At 54.8% G+C, this 23,725-nt stretch overlaps 6 non-coding genes across 6 annotated transcripts; all 6 read left to right on the top strand.

Annotated features, from left to right (window-relative positions):
- Positions 1–1,267: 1,267 nt before the first annotated feature.
- LOC147663224 (5S ribosomal RNA) lies at positions 1,268–1,386 on the top strand. The gene has a single exon (XR_015305397.1). It is a non-coding gene; the product is annotated as a 5S ribosomal RNA (ribosomal RNA).
- Positions 1,387–5,562: 4,176 nt separating this feature from the next.
- LOC147663223 (5S ribosomal RNA) lies at positions 5,563–5,681 on the top strand. Its single transcript, XR_015305396.1, has one exon. It is a non-coding gene; the product is annotated as a 5S ribosomal RNA (ribosomal RNA).
- A 4,176-nt stretch (positions 5,682–9,857) lies between these two features.
- LOC147663222 (5S ribosomal RNA) lies at positions 9,858–9,976 on the top strand. The gene has a single exon (XR_015305395.1). It is a non-coding gene; the product is annotated as a 5S ribosomal RNA (ribosomal RNA).
- Positions 9,977–14,152: 4,176 nt separating this feature from the next.
- LOC147663221 (5S ribosomal RNA) lies at positions 14,153–14,271 on the top strand. Its single transcript, XR_015305394.1, has one exon. It is a non-coding gene; the product is annotated as a 5S ribosomal RNA (ribosomal RNA).
- Positions 14,272–18,447: 4,176 nt separating this feature from the next.
- On the top strand, positions 18,448–18,566 carry LOC147663220 (5S ribosomal RNA). The gene has a single exon (XR_015305393.1). It is a non-coding gene; the product is annotated as a 5S ribosomal RNA (ribosomal RNA).
- A 4,179-nt stretch (positions 18,567–22,745) lies between these two features.
- On the top strand, positions 22,746–22,864 carry LOC147663219 (5S ribosomal RNA). Its single transcript, XR_015305392.1, has one exon. It is a non-coding gene; the product is annotated as a 5S ribosomal RNA (ribosomal RNA).
- The last annotated feature ends 861 nt before the right edge of the window (positions 22,865–23,725 follow it).

Genomic DNA, 23,725 nt, shown 5'->3' with positions numbered 1-23,725 from the left:
CTACTTTTAAGGCCATGCTGCGTCAAAACCCTGCGCCTGCTTGAAGCAGGCGTAAGGTTTGACGCAGCATTTCAAGGATAGGGCACCCCCGAGCCTTGCTGGAGCTGCGTCGCGCCTGCGACGCAACTCCAGCAATGCGCCGCCTTTACGGCAGCAGATGCGTCACGCATCTGTCCATTTTTGCCCCATGGTGCGGCGCATCCATGGTGGCGCAGCCGTGACGCACAATAACTGGCGCATCCCTGCTGCCGATATGCAGGGATGCGCCAGTTATTGTAAATGTGCCCCAACGTGAAAAGCCCAGGCTGCGGCTTTGCTAGCTCTCCGGCTGGCACCTGAAGGGAGGTCGGAGCCAGTGTGTGATTGGAAAAGAAGCGAGTGCAAGGCTGGAGGAAGATTTGGCTATCTGTAGCAAGCTTGCCAAGGGTTGTTGGAGTGAAGCGTGCAAGTGAGGTGCAGTGCAGCAGGTTCCAGAGTGGAGGGGGTTGCCAGCACAAGAGACCTGAAGCGGCAGCCTCTCATGCCTACGGCCATACCTGTAGGTATGTTGCCACTCGCTGACACCAAGCTCGGCCCTTGCACAATCACACCTAATCTAACTCGCTAAGAGCACTTTTAAAAAAAAAAAGAAAAAACATATTCTGCTCTCCTCCTCTCCTCTCCGCTTTTTTTTCCTTCTTTTTTTTTTCATGTATTTTATACAAAATCCGGCATGGAGTTTACAATATGCGTGGCCCTTAACTGTAAACTCGAAAACTGAAAGAAAAGGAAGAAAAGCTTTGCCCTAGGACAGAGGGCTCCCAGTGGGGAGCTGCTGCAAGCTGCTGCTGCTGATGATGGGCAGCGCCGGCCCCGGTTCCGGGCCCCCCTCTCTCGGCTGGGAGCGAGCAGGGGGCTGCTGAGGCAGAGAGCCAGGCGGGTGACCTGAAGGGCCCTGGACTACTCGGGCCCTCACCTCACTCGCTCAGTGCAAAGCAAGAAGTGCCTGGAGGCCAGTGCGAAGCAAGGCTAGGCGCTTGTTAAATGAAAAGGCCAGGCTGCTGGTGTGCTGGTGCTGCTGCTGCTGCTAGTGCCGGCCCCTTTCTTTAGAAGGGCGGTCCCAGCTTCAGCAAGCGCGAGAGATGGCCGTGCTTGGCCGTGTGCAGGAACTTTGAAAGGGAGGGCAGGTGTTTAAAGGGACTGGAAGTGTTTAAATGCACTGGAAGGGAGCCTGGTGACGTGACAGGGGCTGGCTCAGCACAAGAGGCCTGCACCGGCAGGCTCTCGTGCCTACGGCCATACCACCCTGAATGCGCCCGATCTCGTCCGATCTCGGAAGCTAAGCAGGGTCGGGCCTGGTTAGTACTTGGATGGGAGACCGCCTGGGAATACCAGGTGCTGTAGGCATTTTGCTTCTCGCTAGAGGCACTTCTGGTTTTTTCTTCTTCTGTTTTTTGGGGGTGGGGGCATTTCTTCTATTCTTTTATTGTATCTTTCTTCAAAAAGAAAACGCCATCAAGTCCACAACACGCAGGGTCCATAACTTTCCATTCGGAAATTGAAAATTCGGCTGAACTTTACACTGGGTCAAAAAAGATGAAACCCTTTGCCCCAAGATAGGACAGGGGACAGGGGACAGGGGACCCACCCCCCAGCGCAGGGTTTTCTTCTGCTGCTGCTGGGCTGCTCCGGGTGCAGGATCGGTTCCTGGTCGCCCTCTTTTGGCCTTCCCCAGTAGCCCGGGAGCAGGGGGAGGGCTGAGGCAGAGAGGCAGGCAGCGAGTGCCGTTCAGTACAACCGAGAAGGGGCGCACACGCATACACACTCACTTACACTCATGCATTCACATGCAGACACTCGTACCCTCCCCCCCCCCCCCCCCTTTCGGGAGACTCACTCACAAATACACATACACTCATACATACTAACACGCACGAACCAAACAGTCAATAAACAAGCATTTACAACGCAATAGGGGGCGCAGCATTAAAGTTTGAGTTACTGGCATTGTAAATGACAATGCTTTGCATTAACCTTTTTTTATTTTTATTTGCAATTGGTATATAAACATTGTTTGTGAATGGTTAGCTGATGTGGTGGTGTCCCCGAGTGATGTGGTGGTGTCCCTGAGTGACGTGGTGGTACCCTTGAGTGGTGTCTCTGAGTGATGTGGTGGTGTCCCTGAGTGATGCGGTGGTGTTCCTGAGTGAAATGGTGTTTGAGGGTGAGGGTGTGAGGGTGAGAGGGTTGTGAGGGTGAGGGGTGTGAGGCTGTAAGGGCGAGTGAGGGTGTGTGAGGGTGAGTGAGCGTGTGTGAGGGTGAGGGTGTGTGAGGGTGAGGGTGTGTGAGGGTGAGTGATGGTGGGTGAGGGTGAGTGAGGGTGTGTGAGGGTCAGAGGGTGCTGCTTTGGAGGAGGGCGTGAAAACATATGTCAGTGCCCGTGGTCAAAGCAATTAAGATGTAATCCACCATTCTCCCCCTCTCCTGGACCCCATTCATATTCGAATCCCAGTTTTCCCTTTCCCTAAAAAACGCCAACTACTTTATAAGCCGGCCCACATTCCCCTCCCCAACACCCAGCTCTGCAGGTTGAAAGGGAGGGAGGGAGGGATGGATGGATGGATGGATGGACACACACACACACACACACACGTTACAACTTTACTTTCTTAATAAATCATTGTCACTAGATCGTATTTATTAATCAAGTATATATTCACTCACTGCTCTATCTCACACGCTGAGGAGCAGTCACACTCGGTCCCCGTGTTCTCTCTTCACGCACTCGCCAATCTCTCTCAAACAGACGCATGTATTTCTCTCCCACGCACATGCATTTCACCCTCGCTCTCTCTCACACTCCAAGCTGATTCCCCTTCTACATCTCCATCACACACGCCTGCCCACTACGGTTGCCCTTCTTTTCGCACATTCGCCACTCTCTCCTTCACACTTTGAGGCAAAACTCACTCACACCCAGCCCTCTTGCTCCCGCCTAGAAACACACACACACTCCGTCACACATACATATAGTATTCTACAAGCAGGGCAAGTAACTTTGGTCACGGCGAGCGTTCACTGACGTCACCTACATCATGGGGCTGTGGCGCGCGGCGGAGCCATCACCGTGAGCGTGCACGTCGGCAGCTCCGCGACTTACTCACGCGCGCGACGAAATCCCATGCGCGAGTGGCCAGTTCTTGTCTCTCCTTCTCCCATTGACGATGCTGGGCGCTTGGCCAGCTCTTGTCTCCACTCGTTGTCAGCTGAGCCGACGACTATAGTTCTCGCAGCGAGAGCGCGCTTTCACGTGCTTTTCGCAGACGAGACCTAAAAAGCGACACTCAACTGCTGCTGCAGGGCTCGGGGAGCTGCCAGGAGGGTTGGGACTGCTACCTTGGTCAGCCAATGAGGGGAGGCAGCAGTCCCTCACTGGTCACAGAGCAGGATGGGGGACAGAGTCAGCGACAGACACTCGGCCGTTGGCACTTCAGGGCTTAAAAACGAAGCGCCCCGCTACGAGGCTATCACGGACGCTCTCCCTTGTCACGAGGGGGAGGGCCTCCAGGACATTTGCTGAGCTGAGGAGGTCAGGCCCACCGGAGCTGTGCCGTCCTCAGCCCAGCAAACTTCAGCTTAGGCAGCCGGGAGCCTGTGCATTTAGCGCATGTTCAGCTCCTGGCTGCCTGGCCTGAACATAAAGAGTGTTTGTCTAGCTGTCCTTTCTTCAGCCTGACGTGCAATCTTTTTCTCCAAAAAGGGCGGGGCAGGGCCTCACTGCCCTTAAGGAGGGGCGGCTGCTGAAGTCAGGCCGCTTACAAGGAGGACCCTTCACCCAGGCAGCACTCAGTCCCTCCTCTGAGTCTCTCTTCTCTATGCACACTGGGGCGGGCCCTGGACATGGATGTGATGTGCATATCAGGCCTCTGTCCCGGATAAATAGGAAAAGGAAACTTGCAGCCAGAGCTGCACAGAAAAAAAAGTGTCACTCCAATGTTTCTGCGGGCGAGCCAGAGTTGAAGAGCGGTAGCCCGGCAGGCGCTGCCACATAGAGCAGTGGCCTGATAGAGTGCCTTAGAGGCCAGTGCAAAGCAAGGCTAGGCACTTGGGGGCAGTTTTACAAGCCCCTTGCGCCTCTTTTACACCGCCGTTGCGACGCAGTGGCGGCGCAAAGCCAGCGCCACTCTGCGGGGTATTTACAACGTGACGCATCTGGGAGATGCATCACGTTGTAAAGCCCTGCACCACATGTAGGCGTTACGGCGCAAGAACGCCTCCCAAAAGTGGCTGAGTGAAATCGACAAGATTTCAGTCAGCTACTTTTAAGGCCATGCTGCGTCAAAACCCTGCGCCTGCTTGAAGCAGGCGTAAGGTTTGACGCAGCATTTCAAGGATAGGGCACCCCCGAGCCTTGCTGGAGCTGCGTCGCGCCTGCGACGCAACTCCAGCAATGCGCCGCCTTTACGGCAGCAGATGCGTCACGCATCTGTCCATTTTTGCCCCATGGTGCGGCGCATCCATGGTGGCGCAGCCGTGACGCACAATAACTGGCGCATCCCTGCTGCCGATATGCAGGGATGCGCCAGTTATTGTAAATGTGCCCCAACGTGAAAAGCCCAGGCTGCGGCTTTGCTAGCTCTCCGGCTGGCACCTGAAGGGAGGTCGGAGCCAGTGTGTGATTGGAAAAGAAGCGAGCGCAAGGCTGGAGGAAGATTTGGCTATCTGTAGCAAGCTTGCCAAGGGTTGTTGGAGTGAAGCGTGCAAGTGAGGTGCAGTGCAGCAGGTTCCAGAGTGGAGGGGGTTGCCAGCACAAGAGACCTGAAGCGGCAGCCTCTCATGCCTACGGCCATACCTGTAGGTATGTTGCCACTCGCTGACACCAAGCTCGGCCCTTGCACAATCACACCTAATCTAACTCGCTAAGAGCACTTTTAAAAAAAAAAAGAAAAAACATATTCTGCTCTCCTCCTCTCCTCTCCGCTTTTTTTTCCTTCTTTTTTTTTTCATGTATTTTATACAAAATCCGGCATGGAGTTTACAATATGCGTGGCCCTTAACTGTAAACTCGAAAACTGAAAGAAAAGGAAGAAAAGCTTTGCCCTAGGACAGAGGGCTCCCAGTGGGGAGCTGCTGCAAGCTGCTGCTGCTGATGATGGGCAGCGCCGGCCCCGGTTCCGGGCCCCCCTCTCTCGGCTGGGAGCGAGCAGGGGGCTGCTGAGGCAGAGAGCCAGGCGGGTGACCTGAAGGGCCCTGGACTACTCGGGCCCTCACCTCACTCGCTCAGTGCAAAGCAAGAAGTGCCTGGAGGCCAGTGCGAAGCAAGGCTAGGCGCTTGTTAAATGAAAAGGCCAGGCTGCTGGTGTGCTGGTGCTGCTGCTGCTGCTAGTGCCGGCCCCTTTCTTTAGAAGGGCGGTCCCAGCTTCAGCAAGCGCGAGAGATGGCCGTGCTTGGCCGTGTGCAGGAACTTTGAAAGGGAGGGCAGGTGTTTAAAGGGACTGGAAGTGTTTAAATGCACTGGAAGGGAGCCTGGTGACGTGACAGGGGCTGGCTCAGCACAAGAGGCCTGCACCGGCAGGCTCTCGTGCCTACGGCCATACCACCCTGAATGCGCCCGATCTCGTCCGATCTCGGAAGCTAAGCAGGGTCGGGCCTGGTTAGTACTTGGATGGGAGACCGCCTGGGAATACCAGGTGCTGTAGGCATTTTGCTTCTCGCTAGAGGCACTTCTGGTTTTTTCTTCTTCTGTTTTTTGGGGGTGGGGGCATTTCTTCTATTCTTTTATTGTATCTTTCTTCAAAAAGAAAACGCCATCAAGTCCACAACACGCAGGGTCCATAACTTTCCATTCGGAAATTGAAAATTCGGCTGAACTTTACACTGGGTCAAAAAAGATGAAACCCTTTGCCCCAAGATAGGACAGGGGACAGGGGACAGGGGACCCACCCCCCAGCGCAGGGTTTTCTTCTGCTGCTGCTGGGCTGCTCCGGGTGCAGGATCGGTTCCTGGTCGCCCTCTTTTGGCCTTCCCCAGTAGCCCGGGAGCAGGGGGAGGGCTGAGGCAGAGAGGCAGGCAGCGAGTGCCGTTCAGTACAACCGAGAAGGGGCGCACACGCATACACACTCACTTACACTCATGCATTCACATGCAGACACTCGTACCCTCCCCCCCCCCCCCCCCTTTCGGGAGACTCACTCACAAATACACATACACTCATACATACTAACACGCACGAACCAAACAGTCAATAAACAAGCATTTACAACGCAATAGGGGGCGCAGCATTAAAGTTTGAGTTACTGGCATTGTAAATGACAATGCTTTGCATTAACCTTTTTTTATTTTTATTTGCAATTGGTATATAAACATTGTTTGTGAATGGTTAGCTGATGTGGTGGTGTCCCCGAGTGATGTGGTGGTGTCCCTGAGTGACGTGGTGGTACCCTTGAGTGGTGTCTCTGAGTGATGTGGTGGTGTCCCTGAGTGATGCGGTGGTGTTCCTGAGTGAAATGGTGTTTGAGGGTGAGGGTGTGAGGGTGAGAGGGTTGTGAGGGTGAGGGGTGTGAGGCTGTAAGGGCGAGTGAGGGTGTGTGAGGGTGAGTGAGCGTGTGTGAGGGTGAGGGTGTGTGAGGGTGAGGGTGTGTGAGGGTGAGTGATGGTGGGTGAGGGTGAGTGAGGGTGTGTGAGGGTCAGAGGGTGCTGCTTTGGAGGAGGGCGTGAAAACATATGTCAGTGCCCGTGGTCAAAGCAATTAAGATGTAATCCACCATTCTCCCCCTCTCCTGGACCCCATTCATATTCGAATCCCAGTTTTCCCTTTCCCTAAAAAACGCCAACTACTTTATAAGCCGGCCCACATTCCCCTCCCCAACACCCAGCTCTGCAGGTTGAAAGGGAGGGAGGGAGGGATGGATGGATGGATGGATGGACACACACACACACACACACACGTTACAACTTTACTTTCTTAATAAATCATTGTCACTAGATCGTATTTATTAATCAAGTATATATTCACTCACTGCTCTATCTCACACGCTGAGGAGCAGTCACACTCGGTCCCCGTGTTCTCTCTTCACGCACTCGCCAATCTCTCTCAAACAGACGCATGTATTTCTCTCCCACGCACATGCATTTCACCCTCGCTCTCTCTCACACTCCAAGCTGATTCCCCTTCTACATCTCCATCACACACGCCTGCCCACTACGGTTGCCCTTCTTTTCGCACATTCGCCACTCTCTCCTTCACACTTTGAGGCAAAACTCACTCACACCCAGCCCTCTTGCTCCCGCCTAGAAACACACACACACTCCGTCACACATACATATAGTATTCTACAAGCAGGGCAAGTAACTTTGGTCACGGCGAGCGTTCACTGACGTCACCTACATCATGGGGCTGTGGCGCGCGGCGGAGCCATCACCGTGAGCGTGCACGTCGGCAGCTCCGCGACTTACTCACGCGCGCGACGAAATCCCATGCGCGAGTGGCCAGTTCTTGTCTCTCCTTCTCCCATTGACGATGCTGGGCGCTTGGCCAGCTCTTGTCTCCACTCGTTGTCAGCTGAGCCGACGACTATAGTTCTCGCAGCGAGAGCGCGCTTTCACGTGCTTTTCGCAGACGAGACCTAAAAAGCGACACTCAACTGCTGCTGCAGGGCTCGGGGAGCTGCCAGGAGGGTTGGGACTGCTACCTTGGTCAGCCAATGAGGGGAGGCAGCAGTCCCTCACTGGTCACAGAGCAGGATGGGGGACAGAGTCAGCGACAGACACTCGGCCGTTGGCACTTCAGGGCTTAAAAACGAAGCGCCCCGCTACGAGGCTATCACGGACGCTCTCCCTTGTCACGAGGGGGAGGGCCTCCAGGACATTTGCTGAGCTGAGGAGGTCAGGCCCACCGGAGCTGTGCCGTCCTCAGCCCAGCAAACTTCAGCTTAGGCAGCCGGGAGCCTGTGCATTTAGCGCATGTTCAGCTCCTGGCTGCCTGGCCTGAACATAAAGAGTGTTTGTCTAGCTGTCCTTTCTTCAGCCTGACGTGCAATCTTTTTCTCCAAAAAGGGCGGGGCAGGGCCTCACTGCCCTTAAGGAGGGGCGGCTGCTGAAGTCAGGCCGCTTACAAGGAGGACCCTTCACCCAGGCAGCACTCAGTCCCTCCTCTGAGTCTCTCTTCTCTATGCACACTGGGGCGGGCCCTGGACATGGATGTGATGTGCATATCAGGCCTCTGTCCCGGATAAATAGGAAAAGGAAACTTGCAGCCAGAGCTGCACAGAAAAAAAAGTGTCACTCCAATGTTTCTGCGGGCGAGCCAGAGTTGAAGAGCGGTAGCCCGGCAGGCGCTGCCACATAGAGCAGTGGCCTGATAGAGTGCCTTAGAGGCCAGTGCAAAGCAAGGCTAGGCACTTGGGGGCAGTTTTACAAGCCCCTTGCGCCTCTTTTACACCGCCGTTGCGACGCAGTGGCGGCGCAAAGCCAGCGCCACTCTGCGGGGTATTTACAACGTGACGCATCTGGGAGATGCATCACGTTGTAAAGCCCTGCACCACATGTAGGCGTTACGGCGCAAGAACGCCTCCCAAAAGTGGCTGAGTGAAATCGACAAGATTTCAGTCAGCTACTTTTAAGGCCATGCTGCGTCAAAACCCTGCGCCTGCTTGAAGCAGGCGTAAGGTTTGACGCAGCATTTCAAGGATAGGGCACCCCCGAGCCTTGCTGGAGCTGCGTCGCGCCTGCGACGCAACTCCAGCAATGCGCCGCCTTTACGGCAGCAGATGCGTCACGCATCTGTCCATTTTTGCCCCATGGTGCGGCGCATCCATGGTGGCGCAGCCGTGACGCACAATAACTGGCGCATCCCTGCTGCCGATATGCAGGGATGCGCCAGTTATTGTAAATGTGCCCCAACGTGAAAAGCCCAGGCTGCGGCTTTGCTAGCTCTCCGGCTGGCACCTGAAGGGAGGTCGGAGCCAGTGTGTGATTGGAAAAGAAGCGAGTGCAAGGCTGGAGGAAGATTTGGCTATCTGTAGCAAGCTTGCCAAGGGTTGTTGGAGTGAAGCGTGCAAGTGAGGTGCAGTGCAGCAGGTTCCAGAGTGGAGGGGGTTGCCAGCACAAGAGACCTGAAGCGGCAGCCTCTCATGCCTACGGCCATACCTGTAGGTATGTTGCCACTCGCTGACACCAAGCTCGGCCCTTGCACAATCACACCTAATCTAACTCGCTAAGAGCACTTTTAAAAAAAAAAAGAAAAAACATATTCTGCTCTCCTCCTCTCCTCTCCGCTTTTTTTTCCTTCTTTTTTTTTTCATGTATTTTATACAAAATCCGGCATGGAGTTTACAATATGCGTGGCCCTTAACTGTAAACTCGAAAACTGAAAGAAAAGGAAGAAAAGCTTTGCCCTAGGACAGAGGGCTCCCAGTGGGGAGCTGCTGCAAGCTGCTGCTGCTGATGATGGGCAGCGCCGGCCCCGGTTCCGGGCCCCCCTCTCTCGGCTGGGAGCGAGCAGGGGGCTGCTGAGGCAGAGAGCCAGGCGGGTGACCTGAAGGGCCCTGGACTACTCGGGCCCTCACCTCACTCGCTCAGTGCAAAGCAAGAAGTGCCTGGAGGCCAGTGCGAAGCAAGGCTAGGCGCTTGTTAAATGAAAAGGCCAGGCTGCTGGTGTGCTGGTGCTGCTGCTGCTGCTAGTGCCGGCCCCTTTCTTTAGAAGGGCGGTCCCAGCTTCAGCAAGCGCGAGAGATGGCCGTGCTTGGCCGTGTGCAGGAACTTTGAAAGGGAGGGCAGGTGTTTAAAGGGACTGGAAGTGTTTAAATGCACTGGAAGGGAGCCTGGTGACGTGACAGGGGCTGGCTCAGCACAAGAGGCCTGCACCGGCAGGCTCTCGTGCCTACGGCCATACCACCCTGAATGCGCCCGATCTCGTCCGATCTCGGAAGCTAAGCAGGGTCGGGCCTGGTTAGTACTTGGATGGGAGACCGCCTGGGAATACCAGGTGCTGTAGGCATTTTGCTTCTCGCTAGAGGCACTTCTGGTTTTTTCTTCTTCTGTTTTTTGGGGGTGGGGGCATTTCTTCTATTCTTTTATTGTATCTTTCTTCAAAAAGAAAACGCCATCAAGTCCACAACACGCAGGGTCCATAACTTTCCATTCGGAAATTGAAAATTCGGCTGAACTTTACACTGGGTCAAAAAAGATGAAACCCTTTGCCCCAAGATAGGACAGGGGACAGGGGACAGGGGACCCACCCCCCAGCGCAGGGTTTTCTTCTGCTGCTGCTGGGCTGCTCCGGGTGCAGGATCGGTTCCTGGTCGCCCTCTTTTGGCCTTCCCCAGTAGCCCGGGAGCAGGGGGAGGGCTGAGGCAGAGAGGCAGGCAGCGAGTGCCGTTCAGTACAACCGAGAAGGGGCGCACACGCATACACACTCACTTACACTCATGCATTCACATGCAGACACTCGTACCCTCCCCCCCCCCCCCCCCTTTCGGGAGACTCACTCACAAATACACATACACTCATACATACTAACACGCACGAACCAAACAGTCAATAAACAAGCATTTACAACGCAATAGGGGGCGCAGCATTAAAGTTTGAGTTACTGGCATTGTAAATGACAATGCTTTGCATTAACCTTTTTTTATTTTTATTTGCAATTGGTATATAAACATTGTTTGTGAATGGTTAGCTGATGTGGTGGTGTCCCCGAGTGATGTGGTGGTGTCCCTGAGTGACGTGGTGGTACCCTTGAGTGGTGTCTCTGAGTGATGTGGTGGTGTCCCTGAGTGATGCGGTGGTGTTCCTGAGTGAAATGGTGTTTGAGGGTGAGGGTGTGAGGGTGAGAGGGTTGTGAGGGTGAGGGGTGTGAGGCTGTAAGGGCGAGTGAGGGTGTGTGAGGGTGAGTGAGCGTGTGTGAGGGTGAGGGTGTGTGAGGGTGAGGGTGTGTGAGGGTGAGTGATGGTGGGTGAGGGTGAGTGAGGGTGTGTGAGGGTCAGAGGGTGCTGCTTTGGAGGAGGGCGTGAAAACATATGTCAGTGCCCGTGGTCAAAGCAATTAAGATGTAATCCACCATTCTCCCCCTCTCCTGGACCCCATTCATATTCGAATCCCAGTTTTCCCTTTCCCTAAAAAACGCCAACTACTTTATAAGCCGGCCCACATTCCCCTCCCCAACACCCAGCTCTGCAGGTTGAAAGGGAGGGAGGGAGGGATGGATGGATGGATGGATGGACACACACACACACACACACACGTTACAACTTTACTTTCTTAATAAATCATTGTCACTAGATCGTATTTATTAATCAAGTATATATTCACTCACTGCTCTATCTCACACGCTGAGGAGCAGTCACACTCGGTCCCCGTGTTCTCTCTTCACGCACTCGCCAATCTCTCTCAAACAGACGCATGTATTTCTCTCCCACGCACATGCATTTCACCCTCGCTCTCTCTCACACTCCAAGCTGATTCCCCTTCTACATCTCCATCACACACGCCTGCCCACTACGGTTGCCCTTCTTTTCGCACATTCGCCACTCTCTCCTTCACACTTTGAGGCAAAACTCACTCACACCCAGCCCTCTTGCTCCCGCCTAGAAACACACACACACTCCGTCACACATACATATAGTATTCTACAAGCAGGGCAAGTAACTTTGGTCACGGCGAGCGTTCACTGACGTCACCTACATCATGGGGCTGTGGCGCGCGGCGGAGCCATCACCGTGAGCGTGCACGTCGGCAGCTCCGCGACTTACTCACGCGCGCGACGAAATCCCATGCGCGAGTGGCCAGTTCTTGTCTCTCCTTCTCCCATTGACGATGCTGGGCGCTTGGCCAGCTCTTGTCTCCACTCGTTGTCAGCTGAGCCGACGACTATAGTTCTCGCAGCGAGAGCGCGCTTTCACGTGCTTTTCGCAGACGAGACCTAAAAAGCGACACTCAACTGCTGCTGCAGGGCTCGGGGAGCTGCCAGGAGGGTTGGGACTGCTACCTTGGTCAGCCAATGAGGGGAGGCAGCAGTCCCTCACTGGTCACAGAGCAGGATGGGGGACAGAGTCAGCGACAGACACTCGGCCGTTGGCACTTCAGGGCTTAAAAACGAAGCGCCCCGCTACGAGGCTATCACGGACGCTCTCCCTTGTCACGAGGGGGAGGGCCTCCAGGACATTTGCTGAGCTGAGGAGGTCAGGCCCACCGGAGCTGTGCCGTCCTCAGCCCAGCAAACTTCAGCTTAGGCAGCCGGGAGCCTGTGCATTTAGCGCATGTTCAGCTCCTGGCTGCCTGGCCTGAACATAAAGAGTGTTTGTCTAGCTGTCCTTTCTTCAGCCTGACGTGCAATCTTTTTCTCCAAAAAGGGCGGGGCAGGGCCTCACTGCCCTTAAGGAGGGGCGGCTGCTGAAGTCAGGCCGCTTACAAGGAGGACCCTTCACCCAGGCAGCACTCAGTCCCTCCTCTGAGTCTCTCTTCTCTATGCACACTGGGGCGGGCCCTGGACATGGATGTGATGTGCATATCAGGCCTCTGTCCCGGATAAATAGGAAAAGGAAACTTGCAGCCAGAGCTGCACAGAAAAAAAAGTGTCACTCCAATGTTTCTGCGGGCGAGCCAGAGTTGAAGAGCGGTAGCCCGGCAGGCGCTGCCACATAGAGCAGTGGCCTGATAGAGTGCCTTAGAGGCCAGTGCAAAGCAAGGCTAGGCACTTGGGGGCAGTTTTACAAGCCCCTTGCGCCTCTTTTACACCGCCGTTGCGACGCAGTGGCGGCGCAAAGCCAGCGCCACTCTGCGGGGTATTTACAACGTGACGCATCTGGGAGATGCATCACGTTGTAAAGCCCTGCACCACATGTAGGCGTTACGGCGCAAGAACGCCTCCCAAAAGTGGCTGAGTGAAATCGACAAGATTTCAGTCAGCTACTTTTAAGGCCATGCTGCGTCAAAACCCTGCGCCTGCTTGAAGCAGGCGTAAGGTTTGACGCAGCATTTCAAGGATAGGGCACCCCCGAGCCTTGCTGGAGCTGCGTCGCGCCTGCGACGCAACTCCAGCAATGCGCCGCCTTTACGGCAGCAGATGCGTCACGCATCTGTCCATTTTTGCCCCATGGTGCGGCGCATCCATGGTGGCGCAGCCGTGACGCACAATAACTGGCGCATCCCTGCTGCCGATATGCAGGGATGCGCCAGTTATTGTAAATGTGCCCCAACGTGAAAAGCCCAGGCTGCGGCTTTGCTAGCTCTCCGGCTGGCACCTGAAGGGAGGTCGGAGCCAGTGTGTGATTGGAAAAGAAGCGAGCGCAAGGCTGGAGGAAGATTTGGCTATCTGTAGCAAGCTTGCCAAGGGTTGTTGGAGTGAAGCGTGCAAGTGAGGTGCAGTGCAGCAGGTTCCAGAGTGGAGGGGGTTGCCAGCACAAGAGACCTGAAGCGGCAGCCTCTCATGCCTACGGCCATACCTGTAGGTATGTTGCCACTCGCTGACACCAAGCTCGGCCCTTGCACAATCACACCTAATCTAACTCGCTAAGAGCACTTTTAAAAAAAAAAAGAAAAAACATATTCTGCTCTCCTCCTCTCCTCTCCGCTTTTTTTTCCTTCTTTTTTTTTTCATGTATTTTATACAAAATCCGGCATGGAGTTTACAATATGCGTGGCCCTTAACTGTAAACTCGAAAACTGAAAGAAAAGGAAGAAAAGCTTTGCCCTAGGACAGAGGGCTCCCAGTGGGGAGCTGCTGCAAGCTGCTGCTGCTGATGATGGGCAGCGCCGGCCCCGGTTCCGGGCCCCCCTCTCTCGGCTGGGAGCGAGCAGGGGGCTGCTGAGGCAGAGAGCCAGGCGGGTGACCTGAAGGGCCCTGGACTACTCGGGCCCTCACCTCACTCGCTCAGTGCAAAGCAAGAAGTGCCTGGAGGCCAGTGCGAAGCAAGGCTAGGCGCTTGTTAAATGAAAAGGCCAGGCTGCTGGTGTGCTGGTGCTGCTGCTGCTGCTAGTGCCGGCCCCTTTCTTTAGAAGGGCGGTCCCAGCTTCAGCAAGCGCGAGAGATGGCCGTGCTTGGCCGTGTGCAGGAACTTTGAAAGGGAGGGCAGGTGTTTAAAGGGACTGGAAGTGTTTAAATGCACTGGAAGGGAGCCTGGTGACGTGACAGGGGCTGGCTCAGCACAAGAGGCCTGCACCGGCAGGCTCTCGTGCCTACGGCCATACCACCCTGAATGCGCCCGATCTCGTCCGATCTCGGAAGCTAAGCAGGGTCGGGCCTGGTTAGTACTTGGATGGGAGACCGCCTGGGAATACCAGGTGCTGTAGGCATTTTGCTTCTCGCTAGAGGCACTTCTGGTTTTTTCTTCTTCTGTTTTTTGGGGGTGGGGGCATTTCTTCTATTCTTTTATTGTATCTTTCTTCAAAAAGAAAACGCCATCAAGTCCACAACACGCAGGGTCCATAACTTTCCATTCGGAAATTGAAAATTCGGCTGAACTTTACACTGGGTCAAAAAAGATGAAACCCTTTGCCCCAAGATAGGACAGGGGACAGGGGACAGGGGACCCACCCCCCAGCGCAGGGTTTTCTTCTGCTGCTGCTGGGCTGCTCCGGGTGCAGGATCGGTTCCTGGTCGCCCTCTTTTGGCCTTCCCCAGTAGCCCGGGAGCAGGGGGAGGGCTGAGGCAGAGAGGCAGGCAGCGAGTGCCGTTCAGTACAACCGAGAAGGGGCGCACACGCATACACACTCACTTACACTCATGCATTCACATGCAGACACTCGTACCCTCCCCCCCCCCCCCCCCTTTCGGGAGACTCACTCACAAATACACATACACTCATACATACTAACACGCACGAACCAAACAGTCAATAAACAAGCATTTACAACGCAATAGGGGGCGCAGCATTAAAGTTTGAGTTACTGGCATTGTAAATGACAATGCTTTGCATTAACCTTTTTTTATTTTTATTTGCAATTGGTATATAAACATTGTTTGTGAATGGTTAGCTGATGTGGTGGTGTCCCCGAGTGATGTGGTGGTGTCCCTGAGTGACGTGGTGGTACCCTTGAGTGGTGTCTCTGAGTGATGTGGTGGTGTCCCTGAGTGATGCGGTGGTGTTCCTGAGTGAAATGGTGTTTGAGGGTGAGGGTGTGAGGGTGAGAGGGTTGTGAGGGTGAGGGGTGTGAGGCTGTAAGGGCGAGTGAGGGTGTGTGAGGGTGAGTGAGCGTGTGTGAGGGTGAGGGTGTGTGAGGGTGAGGGTGTGTGAGGGTGAGTGATGGTGGGTGAGGGTGAGTGAGGGTGTGTGAGGGTCAGAGGGTGCTGCTTTGGAGGAGGGCGTGAAAACATATGTCAGTGCCCGTGGTCAAAGCAATTAAGATGTAATCCACCATTCTCCCCCTCTCCTGGACCCCATTCATATTCGAATCCCAGTTTTCCCTTTCCCTAAAAAACGCCAACTACTTTATAAGCCGGCCCACATTCCCCTCCCCAACACCCAGCTCTGCAGGTTGAAAGGGAGGGAGGGAGGGATGGATGGATGGATGGATGGACACACACACACACACACACACGTTACAACTTTACTTTCTTAATAAATCATTGTCACTAGATCGTATTTATTAATCAAGTATATATTCACTCACTGCTCTATCTCACACGCTGAGGAGCAGTCACACTCGGTCCCCGTGTTCTCTCTTCACGCACTCGCCAATCTCTCTCAAACAGACGCATGTATTTCTCTCCCACGCACATGCATTTCACCCTCGCTCTCTCTCACACTCCAAGCTGATTCCCCTTCTACATCTCCATCACACACGCCTGCCCACTACGGTTGCCCTTCTTTTCGCACATTCGCCACTCTCTCCTTCACACTTTGAGGCAAAACTCACTCACACCCAGCCCTCTTGCTCCCGCCTAGAAACACACACACACTCCGTCACACATACATATAGTATTCTACAAGCAGGGCAAGTAACTTTGGTCACGGCGAGCGTTCACTGACGTCACCTACATCATGGGGCTGTGGCGCGCGGCGGAGCCATCACCGTGAGCGTGCACGTCGGCAGCTCCGCGACTTACTCACGCGCGCGACGAAATCCCATGCGCGAGTGGCCAGTTCTTGTCTCTCCTTCTCCCATTGACGATGCTGGGCGCTTGGCCAGCTCTTGTCTCCACTCGTTGTCAGCTGAGCCGACGACTATAGTTCTCGCAGCGAGAGCGCGCTTTCACGTGCTTTTCGCAGACGAGACCTAAAAAGCGACACTCAACTGCTGCTGCAGGGCTCGGGGAGCTGCCAGGAGGGTTGGGACTGCTACCTTGGTCAGCCAATGAGGGGAGGCAGCAGTCCCTCACTGGTCACAGAGCAGGATGGGGGACAGAGTCAGCGACAGACACTCGGCCGTTGGCACTTCAGGGCTTAAAAACGAAGCGCCCCGCTACGAGGCTATCACGGACGCTCTCCCTTGTCACGAGGGGGAGGGCCTCCAGGACATTTGCTGAGCTGAGGAGGTCAGGCCCACCGGAGCTGTGCCGTCCTCAGCCCAGCAAACTTCAGCTTAGGCAGCCGGGAGCCTGTGCATTTAGCGCATGTTCAGCTCCTGGCTGCCTGGCCTGAACATAAAGAGTGTTTGTCTAGCTGTCCTTTCTTCAGCCTGACGTGCAATCTTTTTCTCCAAAAAGGGCGGGGCAGGGCCTCACTGCCCTTAAGGAGGGGCGGCTGCTGAAGTCAGGCCGCTTACAAGGAGGACCCTTCACCCAGGCAGCACTCAGTCCCTCCTCTGAGTCTCTCTTCTCTATGCACACTGGGGCGGGCCCTGGACATGGATGTGATGTGCATATCAGGCCTCTGTCCCGGATAAATAGGAAAAGGAAACTTGCAGCCAGAGCTGCACAGAAAAAAAAGTGTCACTCCAATGTTTCTGCGGGCGAGCCAGAGTTGAAGAGCGGTAGCCCGGCAGGCGCTGCCACATAGAGCAGTGGCCTGATAGAGTGCCTTAGAGGCCAGTGCAAAGCAAGGCTAGGCACTTGGGGGCAGTTTTACAAGCCCCTTGCGCCTCTTTTACACCGCCGTTGCGACGCAGTGGCGGCGCAAAGCCAGCGCCACTCTGCGGGGTATTTACAACGTGACGCATCTGGGAGATGCATCACGTTGTAAAGCCCTGCACCACATGTAGGCGTTACGGCGCAAGAACGCCTCCCAAAAGTGGCTGAGTGAAATCGACAAGATTTCAGTCAGCTACTTTTAAGGCCATGCTGCGTCAAAACCCTGCGCCTGCTTGAAGCAGGCGTAAGGTTTGACGCAGCATTTCAAGGATAGGGCACCCCCGAGCCTTGCTGGAGCTGCGTCGCGCCTGCGACGCAACTCCAGCAATGCGCCGCCTTTACGGCAGCAGATGCGTCACGCATCTGTCCATTTTTGCCCCATGGTGCGGCGCATCCATGGTGGCGCAGCCGTGACGCACAATAACTGGCGCATCCCTGCTGCCGATATGCAGGGATGCGCCAGTTATTGTAAATGTGCCCCAACGTGAAAAGCCCAGGCTGCGGCTTTGCTAGCTCTCCGGCTGGCACCTGAAGGGAGGTCGGAGCCAGTGTGTGATTGGAAAAGAAGCGAGCGCAAGGCTGGAGGAAGATTTGGCTATCTGTAGCAAGCTTGCCAAGGGTTGTTGGAGTGAAGCGTGCAAGTGAGGTGCAGTGCAGCAGGTTCCAGAGTGGAGGGGGTTGCCAGCACAAGAGACCTGAAGCGGCAGCCTCTCATGCCTACGGCCATACCTGTAGGTATGTTGCCACTCGCTGACACCAAGCTCGGCCCTTGCACAATCACACCTAATCTAACTCGCTAAGAGCACTTTTAAAAAAAAAAAGAAAAAACATATTCTGCTCTCCTCCTCTCCTCTCCGCTTTTTTTTCCTTCTTTTTTTTTTCATGTATTTTATACAAAATCCGGCATGGAGTTTACAATATGCGTGGCCCTTAACTGTAAACTCGAAAACTGAAAGAAAAGGAAGAAAAGCTTTGCCCTAGGACAGAGGGCTCCCAGTGGGGAGCTGCTGCAAGCTGCTGCTGCTGATGATGGGCAGCGCCGGCCCCGGTTCCGGGCCCCCCTCTCTCGGCTGGGAGCGAGCAGGGGGCTGCTGAGGCAGAGAGCCAGGCGGGTGACCTGAAGGGCCCTGGACTACTCGGGCCCTCACCTCACTCGCTCAGTGCAAAGCAAGAAGTGCCTGGAGGCCAGTGCGAAGCAAGGCTAGGCGCTTGTTAAATGAAAAGGCCAGGCTGCTGGTGTGCTGGTGCTGCTGCTGCTGCTAGTGCCGGCCCCTTTCTTTAGAAGGGCGGTCCCAGCTTCAGCAAGCGCGAGAGATGGCCGTGCTTGGCCGTGTGCAGGAACTTTGAAAGGGAGGGCAGGTGTTTAAAGGGACTGGAAGTGTTTAAATGCACTGGAAGGGAGCCTGGTGACGTGACAGGGGCTGGCTCAGCACAAGAGGCCTGCACCGGCAGGCTCTCGTGCCTACGGCCATACCACCCTGAATGCGCCCGATCTCGTCCGATCTCGGAAGCTAAGCAGGGTCGGGCCTGGTTAGTACTTGGATGGGAGACCGCCTGGGAATACCAGGTGCTGTAGGCATTTTGCTTCTCGCTAGAGGCACTTCTGGTTTTTTCTTCTTCTGTTTTTTGGGGGTGGGGGCATTTCTTCTATTCTTTTATTGTATCTTTCTTCAAAAAGAAAACGCCATCAAGTCCACAACACGCAGGGTCCATAACTTTCCATTCGGAAATTGAAAATTCGGCTGAACTTTACACTGGGTCAAAAAAGATGAAACCCTTTGCCCCAAGATAGGACAGGGGACAGGGGACAGGGGACCCACCCCCCAGCGCAGGGTTTTCTTCTGCTGCTGCTGGGCTGCTCCGGGTGCAGGATCGGTTCCTGGTCGCCCTCTTTTGGCCTTCCCCAGTAGCCCGGGAGCAGGGGGAGGGCTGAGGCAGAGAGGCAGGCAGCGAGTGCCGTTCAGTACAACCGAGAAGGGGCGCACACGCATACACACTCACTTACACTCATGCATTCACATGCAGACACTCGTACCCTCCCCCCCCCCCCCCCCTTTCGGGAGACTCACTCACAAATACACATACACTCATACATACTAACACGCACGAACCAAACAGTCAATAAACAAGCATTTACAACGCAATAGGGGGCGCAGCATTAAAGTTTGAGTTACTGGCATTGTAAATGACAATGCTTTGCATTAACCTTTTTTTATTTTTATTTGCAATTGGTATATAAACATTGTTTGTGAATGGTTAGCTGATGTGGTGGTGTCCCCGAGTGATGTGGTGGTGTCCCTGAGTGACGTGGTGGTACCCTTGAGTGGTGTCTCTGAGTGATGTGGTGGTGTCCCTGAGTGATGCGGTGGTGTTCCTGAGTGAAATGGTGTTTGAGGGTGAGGGTGTGAGGGTGAGAGGGTTGTGAGGGTGAGGGGTGTGAGGCTGTAAGGGCGAGTGAGGGTGTGTGAGGGTGAGTGAGCGTGTGTGAGGGTGAGGGTGTGTGAGGGTGAGGGTGTGTGAGGGTGAGTGATGGTGGGTGAGGGTGAGTGAGGGTGTGTGAGGGTCAGAGGGTGCTGCTTTGGAGGAGGGCGTGAAAACATATGTCAGTGCCCGTGGTCAAAGCAATTAAGATGTAATCCACCATTCTCCCCCTCTCCTGGACCCCATTCATATTCGAATCCCAGTTTTCCCTTTCCCTAAAAAACGCCAACTACTTTATAAGCCGGCCCACATTCCCCTCCCCAACACCCAGCTCTGCAGGTTGAAAGGGAGGGAGGGAGGGATGGATGGATGGATGGATGGACACACACACACACACACACACGTTACAACTTTACTTTCTTAATAAATCATTGTCACTAGATCGTATTTATTAATCAAGTATATATTCACTCACTGCTCTATCTCACACGCTGAGGAGCAGTCACACTCGGTCCCCGTGTTCTCTCTTCACGCACTCGCCAATCTCTCTCAAACAGACGCATGTATTTCTCTCCCACGCACATGCATTTCACCCTCGCTCTCTCTCACACTCCAAGCTGATTCCCCTTCTACATCTCCATCACACACGCCTGCCCACTACGGTTGCCCTTCTTTTCGCACATTCGCCACTCTCTCCTTCACACTTTGAGGCAAAACTCACTCACACCCAGCCCTCTTGCTCCCGCCTAGAAACACACACACACTCCGTCACACATACATATAGTATTCTACAAGCAGGGCAAGTAACTTTGGTCACGGCGAGCGTTCACTGACGTCACCTACATCATGGGGCTGTGGCGCGCGGCGGAGCCATCACCGTGAGCGTGCACGTCGGCAGCTCCGCGACTTACTCACGCGCGCGACGAAATCCCATGCGCGAGTGGCCAGTTCTTGTCTCTCCTTCTCCCATTGACGATGCTGGGCGCTTGGCCAGCTCTTGTCTCCACTCGTTGTCAGCTGAGCCGACGACTATAGTTCTCGCAGCGAGAGCGCGCTTTCACGTGCTTTTCGCAGACGAGACCTAAAAAGCGACACTCAACTGCTGCTGCAGGGCTCGGGGAGCTGCCAGGAGGGTTGGGACTGCTACCTTGGTCAGCCAATGAGGGGAGGCAGCAGTCCCTCACTGGTCACAGAGCAGGATGGGGGACAGAGTCAGCGACAGACACTCGGCCGTTGGCACTTCAGGGCTTAAAAACGAAGCGCCCCGCTACGAGGCTATCACGGACGCTCTCCCTTGTCACGAGGGGGAGGGCCTCCAGGACATTTGCTGAGCTGAGGAGGTCAGGCCCACCGGAGCTGTGCCGTCCTCAGCCCAGCAAACTTCAGCTTAGGCAGCCGGGAGCCTGTGCATTTAGCGCATGTTCAGCTCCTGGCTGCCTGGCCTGAACATAAAGAGTGTTTGTCTAGCTGTCCTTTCTTCAGCCTGACGTGCAATCTTTTTCTCCAAAAAGGGCGGGGCAGGGCCTCACTGCCCTTAAGGAGGGGCGGCTGCTGAAGTCAGGCCGCTTACAAGGAGGACCCTTCACCCAGGCAGCACTCAGTCCCTCCTCTGAGTCTCTCTTCTCTATGCACACTGGGGCGGGCCCTGGACATGGATGTGATGTGCATATCAGGCCTCTGTCCCGGATAAATAGGAAAAGGAAACTTGCAGCCAGAGCTGCACAGAAAAAAAAGTGTCACTCCAATGTTTCTGCGGGCGAGCCAGAGTTGAAGAGCGGTAGCCCGGCAGGCGCTGCCACATAGAGCAGTGGCCTGATAGAGTGCCTTAGAGGCCAGTGCAAAGCAAGGCTAGGCACTTGGGGGCAGTTTTACAAGCCCCTTGCGCCTCTTTTACACCGCCGTTGCGACGCAGTGGCGGCGCAAAGCCAGCGCCACTCTGCGGGGTATTTACAACGTGACGCATCTGGGAGATGCATCACGTTGTAAAGCCCTGCACCACATGTAGGCGTTACGGCGCAAGAACGCCTCCCAAAAGTGGCTGAGTGAAATCGACAAGATTTCAGTCAGCTACTTTTAAGGCCATGCTGCGTCAAAACCCTGCGCCTGCTTGAAGCAGGCGTAAGGTTTGACGCAGCATTTCAAGGATAGGGCACCCCCGAGCCTTGCTGGAGCTGCGTCGCGCCTGCGACGCAACTCCAGCAATGCGCCGCCTTTACGGCAGCAGATGCGTCACGCATCTGTCCATTTTTGCCCCATGGTGCGGCGCATCCATGGTGGCGCAGCCGTGACGCACAATAACTGGCGCATCCCTGCTGCCGATATGCAGGGATGCGCCAGTTATTGTAAATGTGCCCCAACGTGAAAAGCCCAGGCTGCGGCTTTGCTAGCTCTCCGGCTGGCACCTGAAGGGAGGTCGGAGCCAGTGTGTGATTGGAAAAGAAGCGAGTGCAAGGCTGGAGGAAGATTTGGCTATCTGTAGCAAGCTTGCCAAGGGTTGTTGGAGTGAAGCGTGCAAGTGAGGTGCAGTGCAGCAGGTTCCAGAGTGGAGGGGGTTGCCAGCACAAGAGACCTGAAGCGGCAGCCTCTCATGCCTACGGCCATACCTGTAGGTATGTTGCCACTCGCTGACACCAAGCTCGGCCCTTGCACAATCACACCTAATCTAACTCGCTAAGAGCACTTTTAAAAAAAAAAAGAAAAAACATATTCTGCTCTCCTCCTCTCCTCTCCGCTTTTTTTTCCTTCTTTTTTTTTTCATGTATTTTATACAAAATCCGGCATGGAGTTTACAATATGCCTGGCCCTTAACTGTAAACTCGAAAACTGAAAGAAAAGGAAGAAAAGCTTTGCCCTAGGACAGAGGGCTCCCAGTGGGGAGCTGCTGCAAGCTGCTGCTGCTGATGATGGGCAGCGCCGGCCCCGGTTCCGGGCCCCCCTCTCTCGGCTGGGAGCGAGCAGGGGGCTGCTGAGGCAGAGAGCCAGGCGGGTGACCTGAAGGGCCCTGGACTACTCGGGCCCTCACCTCACTCGCTCAGTGCAAAGCAAGAAGTGCCTGGAGGCCAGTGCGAAGCAAGGCTAGGCGCTTGTTAAATGAAAAGGCCAGGCTGCTGGTGTGCTGGTGCTGCTGCTGCTGCTGCTAGTGCCGGCCCCTTTCTTTAGAAGGGCGGTCCCAGCTTCAGCAAGCGCGAGAGATGGCCGTGCTTGGCCGTGTGCAGGAACTTTGAAAGGGAGGGCAGGTGTTTAAAGGGACTGGAAGTGTTTAAATGCACTGGAAGGGAGCCTGGTGACGTGACAGGGGCTGGCTCAGCACAAGAGGCCTGCACCGGCAGGCTCTCGTGCCTACGGCCATACCACCCTGAATGCGCCCGATCTCGTCCGATCTCGGAAGCTAAGCAGGGTCGGGCCTGGTTAGTACTTGGATGGGAGACCGCCTGGGAATACCAGGTGCTGTAGGCATTTTGCTTCTCGCTAGAGGCACTTCTGGTTTTTTCTTCTTCTGTTTTTTGGGGGTGGGGGCATTTCTTCTATTCTTTTATTGTATCTTTCTTCAAAAAGAAAACGCCATCAAGTCCACAACACGCAGGGTCCATAACTTTCCATTCGGAAATTGAAAATTCGGCTGAACTTTACACTGGGTCAAAAAAGATGAAACCCTTTGCCCCAAGATAGGACAGGGGACAGGGGACAGGGGACCCACCCCCCAGCGCAGGGTTTTCTTCTGCTGCTGCTGGGCTGCTCCGGGTGCAGGATCGGTTCCTGGTCGCCCTCTTTTGGCCTTCCCCAGTAGCCCGGGAGCAGGGGGAGGGCTGAGGCAGAGAGGCAGGCAGCGAGTGCCGTTCAGTACAACCGAGAAGGGGCGCACACGCATACACACTCACTTACACTCATGCATTCACATGCAGACACTCGTACCCTCCCCCCCCCCCCCCCTTTCGGGAGACTCACTCACAAATACACATACACTCATACATACTAACACGCACGAACCAAACAGTCAATAAACAAGCATTTACAACGCAATAGGGGGCGCAGCATTAAAGTTTGAGTTACTGGCATTGTAAATGACAATGCTTTGCATTAACCTTTTTTTATTTTTATTTGCAATTGGTATATAAACATTGTTTGTGAATGGTTAGCTGATGTGGTGGTGTCCCCGAGTGATGTGGTGGTGTCCCTGAGTGACGTGGTGGTACCCTTGAGTGGTGTCTCTGAGTGATGTGGTGGTGTCCCTGAGTGATGCGGTGGTGTTCCTGAGTGAAATGGTGTTTGAGGGTGAGGGTGTGAGGGTGAGAGGGTTGTGAGGGTGAGGGGTGTGAG

Source organism: Lissotriton vulgaris, unplaced genomic scaffold (genome assembly GCF_964263255.1).
Source record: "Lissotriton vulgaris unplaced genomic scaffold, aLisVul1.2 SCAFFOLD_2536, whole genome shotgun sequence".
Taxonomy (NCBI): domain Eukaryota; kingdom Metazoa; phylum Chordata; class Amphibia; order Caudata; family Salamandridae; genus Lissotriton; species Lissotriton vulgaris.
The sequence above is the reverse complement of the archived record's forward strand: the minus strand, read 5'-3'. Positions and strand labels throughout refer to the sequence as shown.